The 11,538-nt window shown below is 33.1% G+C and overlaps 1 long non-coding RNA gene across 1 annotated transcript; it reads right to left on the minus strand.

Moving 5' to 3' along the window:
• Positions 1-9,621: 9,621 nt before the first annotated feature.
• LOC129290591 (uncharacterized) lies at positions 9,622-11,235 on the minus strand. The gene is made up of 2 exons (XR_008588450.1): positions 10,576-11,235; positions 9,622-10,471 (listed from the first exon to the last, which is right to left on the minus strand). It is a non-coding gene; the product is annotated as an uncharacterized LOC129290591 (long non-coding RNA).
• Between the last annotated feature and the right edge of the window lie 303 nt (positions 11,236-11,538).

The following is an 11,538-nucleotide window of genomic DNA, read 5'->3' on the forward strand; positions in this document are numbered from 1 at the left end:
GTTTTATAAAGACTTATAGGGTTCTCCTTGGATAATAGTGCATATATGTTTTTTATTTATTTAACAATAATGTTTTTATAGAAATGAGGTTGTCTGCATGCATTGTAATTATAGGGAATAAAAGTTGCACTTAAGAAAGTATAACTGGGCTAGGTATCTTAGATAGGTTAAGTAACTGCCTAAGGGAGGAGTGATATAAGTTATACTACCTTAGAGTGTTGAAGTAGTGTATACATAGGAAAGGTAGACAAGAGCAAAAGGCATGATCTCGATAGGAGTTCACCATTAAAGAGGTATGAACTTGTGATATTCTAGGGCACATTGCTAGTACTTAGTGTTGCCTTTCGCACTGTGGGCTCAATGCACTAAAGTGGTTAGTGAATTGAGTGTTTGACACCTCTCAGTAAGGGAGAGAATCCAACATATGAAGTGTGAGGTTGAGTATTTAGACTAAGGTAGCCCTCACATAGAGAGTAAGTCGGGCTAGCTCTGGGAGGGAGTTAGCTTCGATTGCTTGGGATTCACGTTAAAGGAGCACAAGCGATTAGGTAAATTCGATCATGCTTTAGATTATATTTTTTGCCTGTGGAGGTACAAGTGGGTATAAGGTTTACCTACGAGCTAAAGAGTGTCAAGAGACATTCTGTTGGTCAGGAAAGGTCATACTGATCTATGTCATGCATTTTAAATGACTAAATTATATGTTATGTTTAATCTATTATTTATTTATTCAACTATGGCTTACTTTGTCATAATAAATGTATATTTCTCTTTTATTAAGACTGTGGTTCTTACACCCCCTTCTTTATAATATCTACAGGTCCAGGTGAAGGATTCAGTGGTGGACAGGGAAAGGAGTAGAGCTTGGGGTTGTTTGTGGATTTTAAAGAACTACAACCCCTTTCTTTTGAGAAAATTACTATAATGTATCTAGGATTAGAGTACCAGTAGGATGTGTTTATATATGTGTGTGTGTGTGAATATGTGTGGATTGTATGCCTTTGTATGAACTTTTGTCTGCTTGTAGACCTGTGACAAAGAAACTTGATTATGGTGTGTGGTTTTAATAGATTCATTTAGTAGACCAAGTTTTTACTACAAGAAAATGTTTATTTTGATATGTATATGAATATATATAATTTTACAAACAAATGCAAAGTGGTTGCATTGCAAATTATGTGCTATAAGCGAACATACACCTTAGATAAAGAGAGCAGGTGTGTGGGCCCCACGGGGATCTCTAAGTCAAGTGAAAATGTTTATAGTATGTATATTTATATGAGCAAATGGTGTTTGGATTGATTTTTGGCCAGTCTTGTGTGATTTGTGAATTTTAGGGACTTAGGTCCATTTTAAGAAATGGCACCCAATGGTCAAATTTTGATATAAGGGATTTTTTTATTATTTAAATATTCTATTAGTTACTTCTAGTCCTATTTGATGTGTCAAAAGTGTTCTCATAAGTTTATGATCCTTAGAATGAGATTTAGATAATTTTGAAAATGATCTTTTTATCAAAAAGTAGCACTTTTGTATCAGGTGTCCAAATTTCAATCCGACTATTGGATTTTCTTAAAATTTGGATCACAAGTAAAACCATTTAATATTCATTTGGGCTTTAGAATCACTTCGATCGGACATCGAATGAAGAAACAGTACACTCTAGAACTTGGTCCGGAGGTGTTATCATGATAGCAATAGTCATTGAGGTTAGCGAGCACAAATTTTATTTCGACCTTTAGATTTTTTTTTAAAATTTGTATTGTAGTAGTACTCTTTGAAAGTGACATATGAGCTCTAGAATCACTCTAATGGGAGGTCAGATGATAAAATAGTACACTCCAAAAGTTAGTCTAGAGGTGCTATCATGAGAGCAAATAAAGCTGTCATGATAGCAAAAATGTCAAAACTTGTAACATGTCCAAATTTTAATTCGATCATTGAATCTTTTTAAAATTTAGAACACTACTAGTACTCATTAAAAGAAGAATGTGGGCTTTAAAATCACTTTAATTTGAGGTCAGACGGTGAAACGATGCCTCTCGAAAGTTTTCCTGGGAGGGCTATCATGATAACATATTAATGTTGACAATAATGAGTTTTCCCTATTTGCCCAATTTACTTCTGTGTGCTACATCTCCTTAATTATACTTAGTTTATTGGTTGTGGTGTGCTTTTGGTAACACTCGGGGTAAGTGTTACAATTAAACTCAAAGATCATCAAGTTATGAAATTCATGTTCATATTGCTCTTACTTTACGAAAATTATTATTCCTAAGCCAGTATCATTTATATCTTCATCATTTGAGTATTAGAGCTTCATTATACTCATCATTTCTCTTAGGGAGAGTTTAAACTAAGTGTTTTATATACTCAAAATCCCTATAAAAGTGAGGTATATATTTTCTTTATAATCAAAAGAGGTTGTTCTCCTAAAAAAAGAAGCTTACTAATGAAGTAAGTTGTTATAAAGGTTTACAAGTGCCTGAACTAAACTTTTGGTTCTACTGTGGTGGCAAGGACCCACTTAAGTTTGTGTTATAATAGAGAAATCTCAAGTGGTGGTGCTAAATTAGGATATATCATAGTTTGCATTGTTTCTTCCCTTAAATCTTTATATTTTTCATAACCTTAATTTATACTCTATTTGAGTGTGCAAAATTAAATTCAATATATCTACATACTCTTATTTTTCCAATTAGAAATTAATTTTACACATATTGAGCTAGTGAAAATTACTTTAGCATTCTTACAATCAGAATTTAGAACTTGAATTTTCTCAAACTGTTCCTTACACAATTTTGCTGAAAATGTTTTAAAAGAACTAAAATTTTCAAAAACACCCAATTCACCCCTCTCTTAAGTGTGTTGCCATATCTAATAGTTTTAGCTCACTCATTAGCAATGATATGAAAACTGGATCAAACCAACTGATTCAATTAATTGAATCAAGAACTAGTCACATGTCTGGTTCGAAACTAAGCTAAGCCAAGGGGAAGAAAAAACTAGTTTTCAATCAGTTAAACCGACTACAAACTAGACAAAACAAGCAAAACTGGTAGTTCAGTTGGTTTGGGTGGTTAAATAAAGAAGAAAAATTGACACGAGAAGTTGATAAAAAAGATGAAAGACAATAGAGGTATGAAAAAGATTCAAAAACAGGGAAGAAATCTACAAATAAAAAAATTAGGAGAAGATAAAAAGCTAGATACCTTGATTTTTTGTTGGTGCTCTTTTGTTTGGTGGCAAACTACCACTCTACTTATACTCTATTTATGGTTGACTGACTTATAATTCATTTATAACCCGGGTCCTGTGGTTCGGGGTTTTGACCATAGTACAAGTTGTAGAATTTATTTTATCTTATTTACACTATTTACTTAAATCTCCAAACATGCTTTTGCTGTGACCTGCTTGGCTGTTAGGAATATAGTGTAGCTGTAATAACCCATAAATTTTTAAGTAAAATTAAAATATGTAATAATATATTTTAAGAGTATTTTTATTTTTTTGGGAACATATTTAGCAAGAATTGCTAGTCTAGTAGAGACTATGTAGCCAGTTACCTAAGTGGTCTTGAGTTCAAGCCTTCCACAAATCAAGAGTAAAATTTTTTATTATTTTATTTCAGCCTCAAATTACCATTTTTACCCTTCCGTAAAAAAATAAAGAAGAGGAGGTTAGACACTTCAGCACACAGGCACCATTGCCAATTCTTTTCTCCTCCTTCTGAAATTTTAAATGTTTGAGAGCCAAGAAGATCGACCTTTTCTCCCTCCATTTTTTCTATGTTCATCCTAGCTATCATTGACCATGTGGGTGGTGCTGGAGCTCCTTCCATCCTTATAGGAACCTAATTCGTGAATGCTTCCTCCCCTGTTTCATGTCACAGATTGCTCAACCTTGCTAGTATCCAGCTTGTCCATCCACCGCCATCACTGCTAAAGTCATTGCTTATTGCCCCTGCAAATATGTAGTTCTTGTGAGATCATGAGCTCTTCTTCTGTTTGTGCGCGACGTTACTGTCAAAGCTCCCTTGCCCTGTTCTTCACTATGCTCTTCTTCTTCCTCTTTTGTGTTGTTGGTGGTTTGATGAGGTAAGAAGCTTTGATCTCTGACTTCCTTATTGCTGTGTGCATTTGATTATAGGCTGAGGTTGTGAATTTTTCCTCCATTTTTCTACTAACCATGAGGAATGTAAAGTTGGAAATTTGATTCTTTGAGTATAAAAATTTATATATGTTGAAGGGTTTAAATTGGAAAGCTAGATTATTTCAATTATTGATATTAAAAAATTTGGGAAAGGAAGTTTAGTATTAGCTAAAGGATTCATGTTCGTAAAGTGTTTGATAAAATGTGCGTTAGAAGAGTTTTGCTTGATTTTGCATTTTTTTAAAATTTCATTCGTTCCTATGATGTGTATGTTAGCATGGGTGTTATTTATCTATAAACTAACTTCAAGGTTGCAAAGGAAATATGATTGTAAAAGTAGCTTGTAATTTTATGAATTCTTGAGGGTGGGTGGTTGTTGATAAATTATGTGATAATAGGTTTGAATGCTACAAAGCTCTTTTGAGTGATTTGGGAAATTAGCTATCTCGACAGAGAAGCTTTCGTGTAAATTTTGGATTCCAAAATATTGTGTGTGTGTGGGGGGGGGAGAACCTTTTACTTTCAGAACATTTCATGTAAGTTATAAAAAATATTGATTTAGCATTTTCATGTGTCATCTCTTCTATTTGTAAAGACTTTTTTTGTTCCGCAAGAACAAATGATAGAGTATTTTAATTTATTTTTATGGTTCATGATCTTAATCTTATTATTAACTATCATACATGAAAATGTTTTCATTATATTATATTATATTATATTATCTGTTATAGAAAGAGTTGGATTTATCTTTCAATTGAATATTCAAAAGTATCAACTGTATTGGAAATGTTGATTTATGTTTAAAGAACAATTAATTATCATGATCCATGCATGAGATATATATACAAATGAATTCATTTATGTTGAGCATGATGAGAAATGTTAAAAAGAAATAATATATTGATTTCATTGACAAATGCATGCTTGATTTAAAATGTGAGATTGAATTAGAATGCTGGTTGTTAATGGGAATACCGTTAGCCCTTGGCACGCCATTGTTAAATCCTAGCTAGCTTGGTATAGTGAGTATCATACTCGCACTTATTTTATGGGCCCTATGCCCATGCTTGTTTCATGACTTTTGTTGCGCTTATTTCGTGACTCTTGTTGTGCTTGTTTCATAGTTTCTAGCCACATTTATTAGTTATTTACTCTCATGGACTGTGTGTCTATGCTTATTGGTTATTTACCCTCATAAACTTTATGTTCACGCTTATTAGTCATTCTAATGGAGTCCCATAAAATATGAAATTTTGAAATTTACTGTCTTAAAATTGGTTTTTCTAACAAGCTATCTACTTGACTGTGCATGGATTTTTTTTTTTTTTGAGATAATTTATATAGTTCAATGTTTAAAGCAAAGGTTATAATTTGGAAATGAACTTGATTTCTCTCGATCATTTATATATTTGGTTTTACATTTTTATATATGATTGTTTGAACTAAGATACATGTGTTTTTATTATGATAATGATTATTATTGTGGAATTCATATTTTTTTATATAATTATCTCCTTTTACTTTCTTTAAATTTACATTGGAACGTTATTCATTGAAAAATATTTGGTTTGATCTCAGATAGTATGACTAGTATTGTACGTCTACTGACCACTAAGGAACTTTTTGCTGAGTTGGGTGGAGATTTATTTTGTAAATATCTCCTTTTGATGTAATTATGTAATTTATGTACTATATTTTAAAAATATAATTAGGTGCTTCATATAAACTATAGTTAGGATTCTTATTTTTGTTATATACTCTGTCCGTTGGCTGGATGGAGTAGTACTCCTAATTACTGTGATATTCTATTTTAAAATAGTATTGTAGAATTCCTAAGAGGTACTACTGAAATTTTTGCAAACACATTAAGGCTTTTGTTTAAATGAAAATTATCAAGGATTTCCTAATTCCAATATAAATATAATTATGTTTTAGAAATGGAACAATTTCTTGATTTAAGGCTTGTTAGAATATTACACTTGGTGTTTCCCATACTCGTGCTTGTTAAACTGTTGTTTTTACTTGTCATTTTTTATATGCATTCTTGTCAAAATAATATTTTACCAATTAAAGTTCAAAAAATTTATTTTCTTCTTTTCTCTTTCAATTTTATTTTCATATCAGATCTTAGCTGGGACTTTAAGTGAATAATTCAAAATCCTTTGACCCTTTTTTCACAATTAATTTGCTCCAGCGGTCCTTCAATGTGACTTTTCAATCTGGTTTAGGTTAAGGTAAACCTTCTTTGTGAGTGGGTCTCTGCATTCCAAGAAAGCTTTTAAATTTTATAGTCTGTGTAACTAATGGTATATACTCCCTCTTGGTCTATTACGGTAAAAAGTTAACTAATTTCCAATTAACATCTTTAAACTTGTAATAAATATTTGAATTTTCAATTTTGTCCTTAACTAAAAAGTAATGATCACAATAAAGTATATCTAGGAATTATAACTTGAGCAATTCTTTTTTCAAAGACCTTTGTGGTCTTAAATATAAGAATTACAACTTGATGCAATTAAGGAGGGCATTATAGGGGAAAAAATAACTACTACATCTTTACCCTATGTTTAAGACCACATAGATCTTTAAAACTTTACTCTATAATTAGAAATAATGAATGGACTAGAAGTTAGGTAGTCGTGTTATATCGCGGTAATAATGCTGAGTATTGTCTCCCTTCAATCTTATATATAAGTTACCTTTTAGAAGGAATTGATGGTCTTTTTTTATAAGTGACTTCGTATAAAATGATGGATCATTAATTACTTTAGGATTAAAGTATAAATCTACTTTGGAAGTATATAGCATGGCATAATTAGTATCCTAAAAGTATTTAATGGTGCAATGGCACTCCAACATTTTTAAAAATGGTAGAATATCACCTTCAGATACAAATGTTGATCATTGATTTAATTGTAAAGTTCTACACATATCAGATAGGCACCACACATTAATACTATGCAAGCCAAAAAAATTTTTATCATTGCCACTGTTCAATCTTCTTTTCCTCGCAAAGGCTTCATCTCAACTTCTGCCTAGTCGACTTTCCGAAAGAGGCTTGCAGCCTGAACCACTAACGCTGCAGCTGTGCTCACAGTATAAGTCCCATAATCGTCATCGTCTCATGTCTATTTTGGCTCTCTTGTTTCGCCAATTCTCGTAGCCTATTGAGAAATATGTTTCTTCAATCAATTTCCTATTTACAGCTTGAGGTTGCGAAATTGGCACTTGTTTCACACTCATTATAGAAAATCACTTTGTTGAATAATACTCTCATTGAACCCATTGGGTTTTGGAACAGAAAATGTACACGAGATACAAGATGGGGCACACTATATAAAAAGCCCAGAATAAGAAACACACCTAAAACAAATAAACTAACCCAAATAATAAAACAAAATATCTAGAGATATTAATCTAGAGCATTAAACCTATTAATCAATATTTCTACACTTCTCCTCAAGTTAGAACCAAAAATATTTATGGTTCCTAACTTGGTTAACATTCTCTTGTGACCTGATCTACCTAAAGCTTTAGTAAAGATATTTGCCTGTTGATTTGAAGAAGACACATGCAATTTAATCAACCCTTCCTAAATCTTCCTACAAACAAAATGACAATCAATTTCAATATGTTTTGTCTATTCATGAAATACTAGATTTGAAGCAGTTTGAATTGCTCCCTTGCTATCATAATGTATTGGAATGGGAAGAGGATTCTCAACCTTCAAGTCTTTCAACAAACCAACCAGCCAGGTAATTTCTGCTACAATACTTCCTAAGGCTCTATATTCTGCTTTCGCTAAAGAACATAAAAGTATTGTCTGCTTCTTTGATTTCCACACAATGGGCATTCCTCCCATTTTGATGACATACCCTGCTACAAACCTTCGAGTGTCTGCACATTCTCCCCATTCAAAATCTAAATATCCTTCAAGAACCATTCCTCTACTAGAGGCAAAGAAAATGCCTCAGCCAGGATCTTTCTTTAGGTATTTAACTGCATTCATGGCTGCTTTCGTATGCAAATTTCTAGGATCACTCATCTATTGACTTAACACTTGCACAATAAAACTCAAATCTGGACAAGTCATAGTTAGATACAACATTTTACCAATTAACCGTCTATATCTAATTGCATCAGGTAAACGAGGATCTTCCTCCCCCTTTTTAGGTTCACAATACAACTTTAGACCTTGACCCATAAGAACATTTCTTGGCCTGGCAGCACTCAACACAGTACTATTAATTAGATATAAAGCTTACTTTCTTTGGTTTAAGACAACCCCTTTTTTTATTTAGCTATTTCCAAACCTAGGAAATATTTCAAAGGGCCTAGATCTTTCATTTTGAAGTTACTGTGAAGATAATATTTTGTTTGTTGAATAAAAAAAATTAGAATTTCTAGTAATAAGTAAATCATCTACATAGGCCAAAATTAAAACTAAATTATTACCCTTCTATTTAGAAAACAACTTGATAATTATCCAATGAAGAGTCAAATAAAAAAGGATTAACAATTTTATTTAGAGAGTCTCCCCCTAGCTTGAATTTATTAAGGCCTTATCTTTGTAAGGGAATTTATTTTCAAGAAAAGCAACTTCCCTACTAATTAATAGTCTATCTTCAACAATGTTATAAAGAAGGTGCCCCTTTTGATTATTAGGATATCCTAAAAAGATGCAAGGTTTAGACCTAGGATGAAATTTATCTAGTCCATTTAAAAATTTGGCATAAGCTAAGCATCCAAAAATCCTTAAATGACTCAAGTCAAGTTGTTTTTGATATACTGTTTCATATGGGATTTTGTAATTGATGACCCTAGAGGGTGTTCTGTTGATTAGGTAAATGGAAGCTCTAATACTTTCCCCCACAACTTAATTAGAAGGTTAGCTTCAAACATAAAGCTCCTAGCAACTTCTAGAATATGTTGATGTTTTCTTTCAACTACCCCATTTTGTTGAGGTGTATAAGCGCAAGAGGTTTCATGAATCACTCCATTATTCAAAAAATAAGTAGACACATCATTATTAACAAATTCAGTTTCGTTATTTGTTCTCACCTTTTTTATGGGAGCAGAAAATTAAGTCTGTACATAGGCAAAGAAAATATTAATATGATAAACTACTTCAAATTTATTAGTTAACAAATACACCCAAGTTGCAAGTGATTTATCATCTATAATAGTTAAGAAATATCTATACCCTTAGTGTGTGGGTTCCTTATATGGACCCCAGACATCCATATGAATGGGATCAAAATAATGAACAGTGTTATTATTAATATCAGGAAAGGGCAGTCATGGATGCTTTGCTTGTAAGCAAATATCACATTTATCACTATTAGTAGAAGACAATTCATATCTCAAAGCACTAAGATGTCTAAGAACATGAAACAAGGCATGGCCTCATCTAAGGTGCCAAAATTCATTGCTAGGAACAGAAGAATTACAAATAGGAATGTCAATCTCTTCAACAATGTAAGGTCCAGAATCTATTTTACCAATCATCCTGGTGCTTTCATTATAAAGATCTTATAAGACACATACATCAGGAAAGAAAGCAACAACACAATTGAGTTTTGAAGTGAGATATGAAATGGAAACTAGATCATAAGATATTCCAGTTGCATATAGAACATTGTCTAGGACTATATTATCAAACAATGTGATGGATCCTCTGTGTGTGATAGGTAGTTTTTCTCAATTTGGGATACGTATTTTAATAAGGGGCTAATATATTTAGTGTACTTATCTAAAACATTTCATGAACTAACAACATGTGCAATGGCCCCTAAATCCAACAACCATTGTGCTTTATGCATATTTGAAATATGTGCAATTGAATTTATAATAGGTAAAATATTGTAAACTGAACCTGATGACTCTTTCGAGTCATTTGCAGTCACAGCACCAACAGGGATGGATTTGGTATCCTGGTGCAGTATCTTGAGAATATTATTATATATAGTCTTGTTAAGAAAGGAGTTGACGTTCTTGTGATTAGATGGGACTAAATTAGTAGAAGGGGTATTTGCGTGTTGACTTGTCGATCCTGAGTGCCTCTTCCTTTGCCAAAGCCTAGTAGGAATCCTACTAAATGATAGCAATTGCCTCATTTGTGGCCTTCTTGGTGACAATATATACATTCTTTAGATGAACCTGCCCGTTCTTATCCTCTATTGAACCTACCACGTCTTCTAATTGCCATGGCAAAGCCTTCATTACTCAGGCTATGTGGAGGAAGGGTTAAGTTGCGCTGCATCTCTTCTTGGCAGACTAGTGAATAGGCGTAATTGACTGTTGGGTGCATCAACAAAACCTAACTTCAAACGTGTTAGTATGATGAGTTGAGTCCCATAAGAAACTGGAATAACCTTTGTTGTTGAACAGTCTTTGCATATTCAAGAGAGGAATTGCACTTACAATTAGGTAAAGGCACAACTGTAGAATACTTCTCTCATAACTCCTTCAATCCCGTAAAATAGCTTGATACTGACATCGATTCTTGTGTGCGAGAGTTGATTAAATGATGTAGGCTGTAAATCTTGGAGCCATCGATGACACTGAAGCGTTCTTGGAGATCTTCCCAAATGAGATTCACGTTTTCTAAAATGGTGATGCTAGCTGAAATTTCCTTAGATACAAAGTTAACCAACCATGAGAGTATGACAACATTGCAACAATCCCACTGTGCATAGAGAGTGGGAGAGTGGGATCTTGGGCATCTCGTCTGTAGGAACCATCAACAATACCGATCTTGTTTCTTGCTTAGAGAGCCATCTTCATGGCTCGACTCTATTTTGCATAGTTTGTGGTTCTGATTAGAGGTTCGGATAACAGTGTAGTCATCTGCGTCTCTGAAGGATGAAGATACAAGGGATGATTCAGATCTAAAGGAGTGGCGACGTTGTGATTGGAGGCGTCTTTGATGCCTTCTTGTTCGGACAACGTCGTCTTTCATAGAAAGATTGCAGAAAGACAGCAATGAAGGTTTGTGTGTGGACTTTGTTTCGTACACAAGCATGAAGGTGATGAGCAGACTTGAAAGGAGAATTAGGGTTAGCCGAAAAAGATGAAAGATTTAGATAAAAAAAAAAGGATCAAATAGATTCAAAGTGGGTCAGGTCACGAGCTAAGGCTCTCGTACCATATAAAAAATCACTTTGCTGAATAATACTCTTATTGAACCCATTGGGTTTTGGAACAGGAAACGTAAACGAGATACAAGAGGGGGCACACTATATATAAAAGCCCAGAATAAGAAACACACCTAAAACAAATAAACTAACCCAAATAATATAACAAAATATCCAGATATATTAATCTGAGCATTAAGCATATCAATCAATATTTTCTACACTCATGTTTCCAAATACTGGGAACGGG

The sequence above is a fragment of the Prosopis cineraria genome, unplaced genomic scaffold, assembly GCF_029017545.1.
Source record: "Prosopis cineraria cultivar Desert tree isolate PC_DT_omini unplaced genomic scaffold, ASM2901754v1 PC13, whole genome shotgun sequence".
Taxonomy (NCBI): Eukaryota; Viridiplantae; Streptophyta; class Magnoliopsida; order Fabales; family Fabaceae; genus Prosopis; species Prosopis cineraria.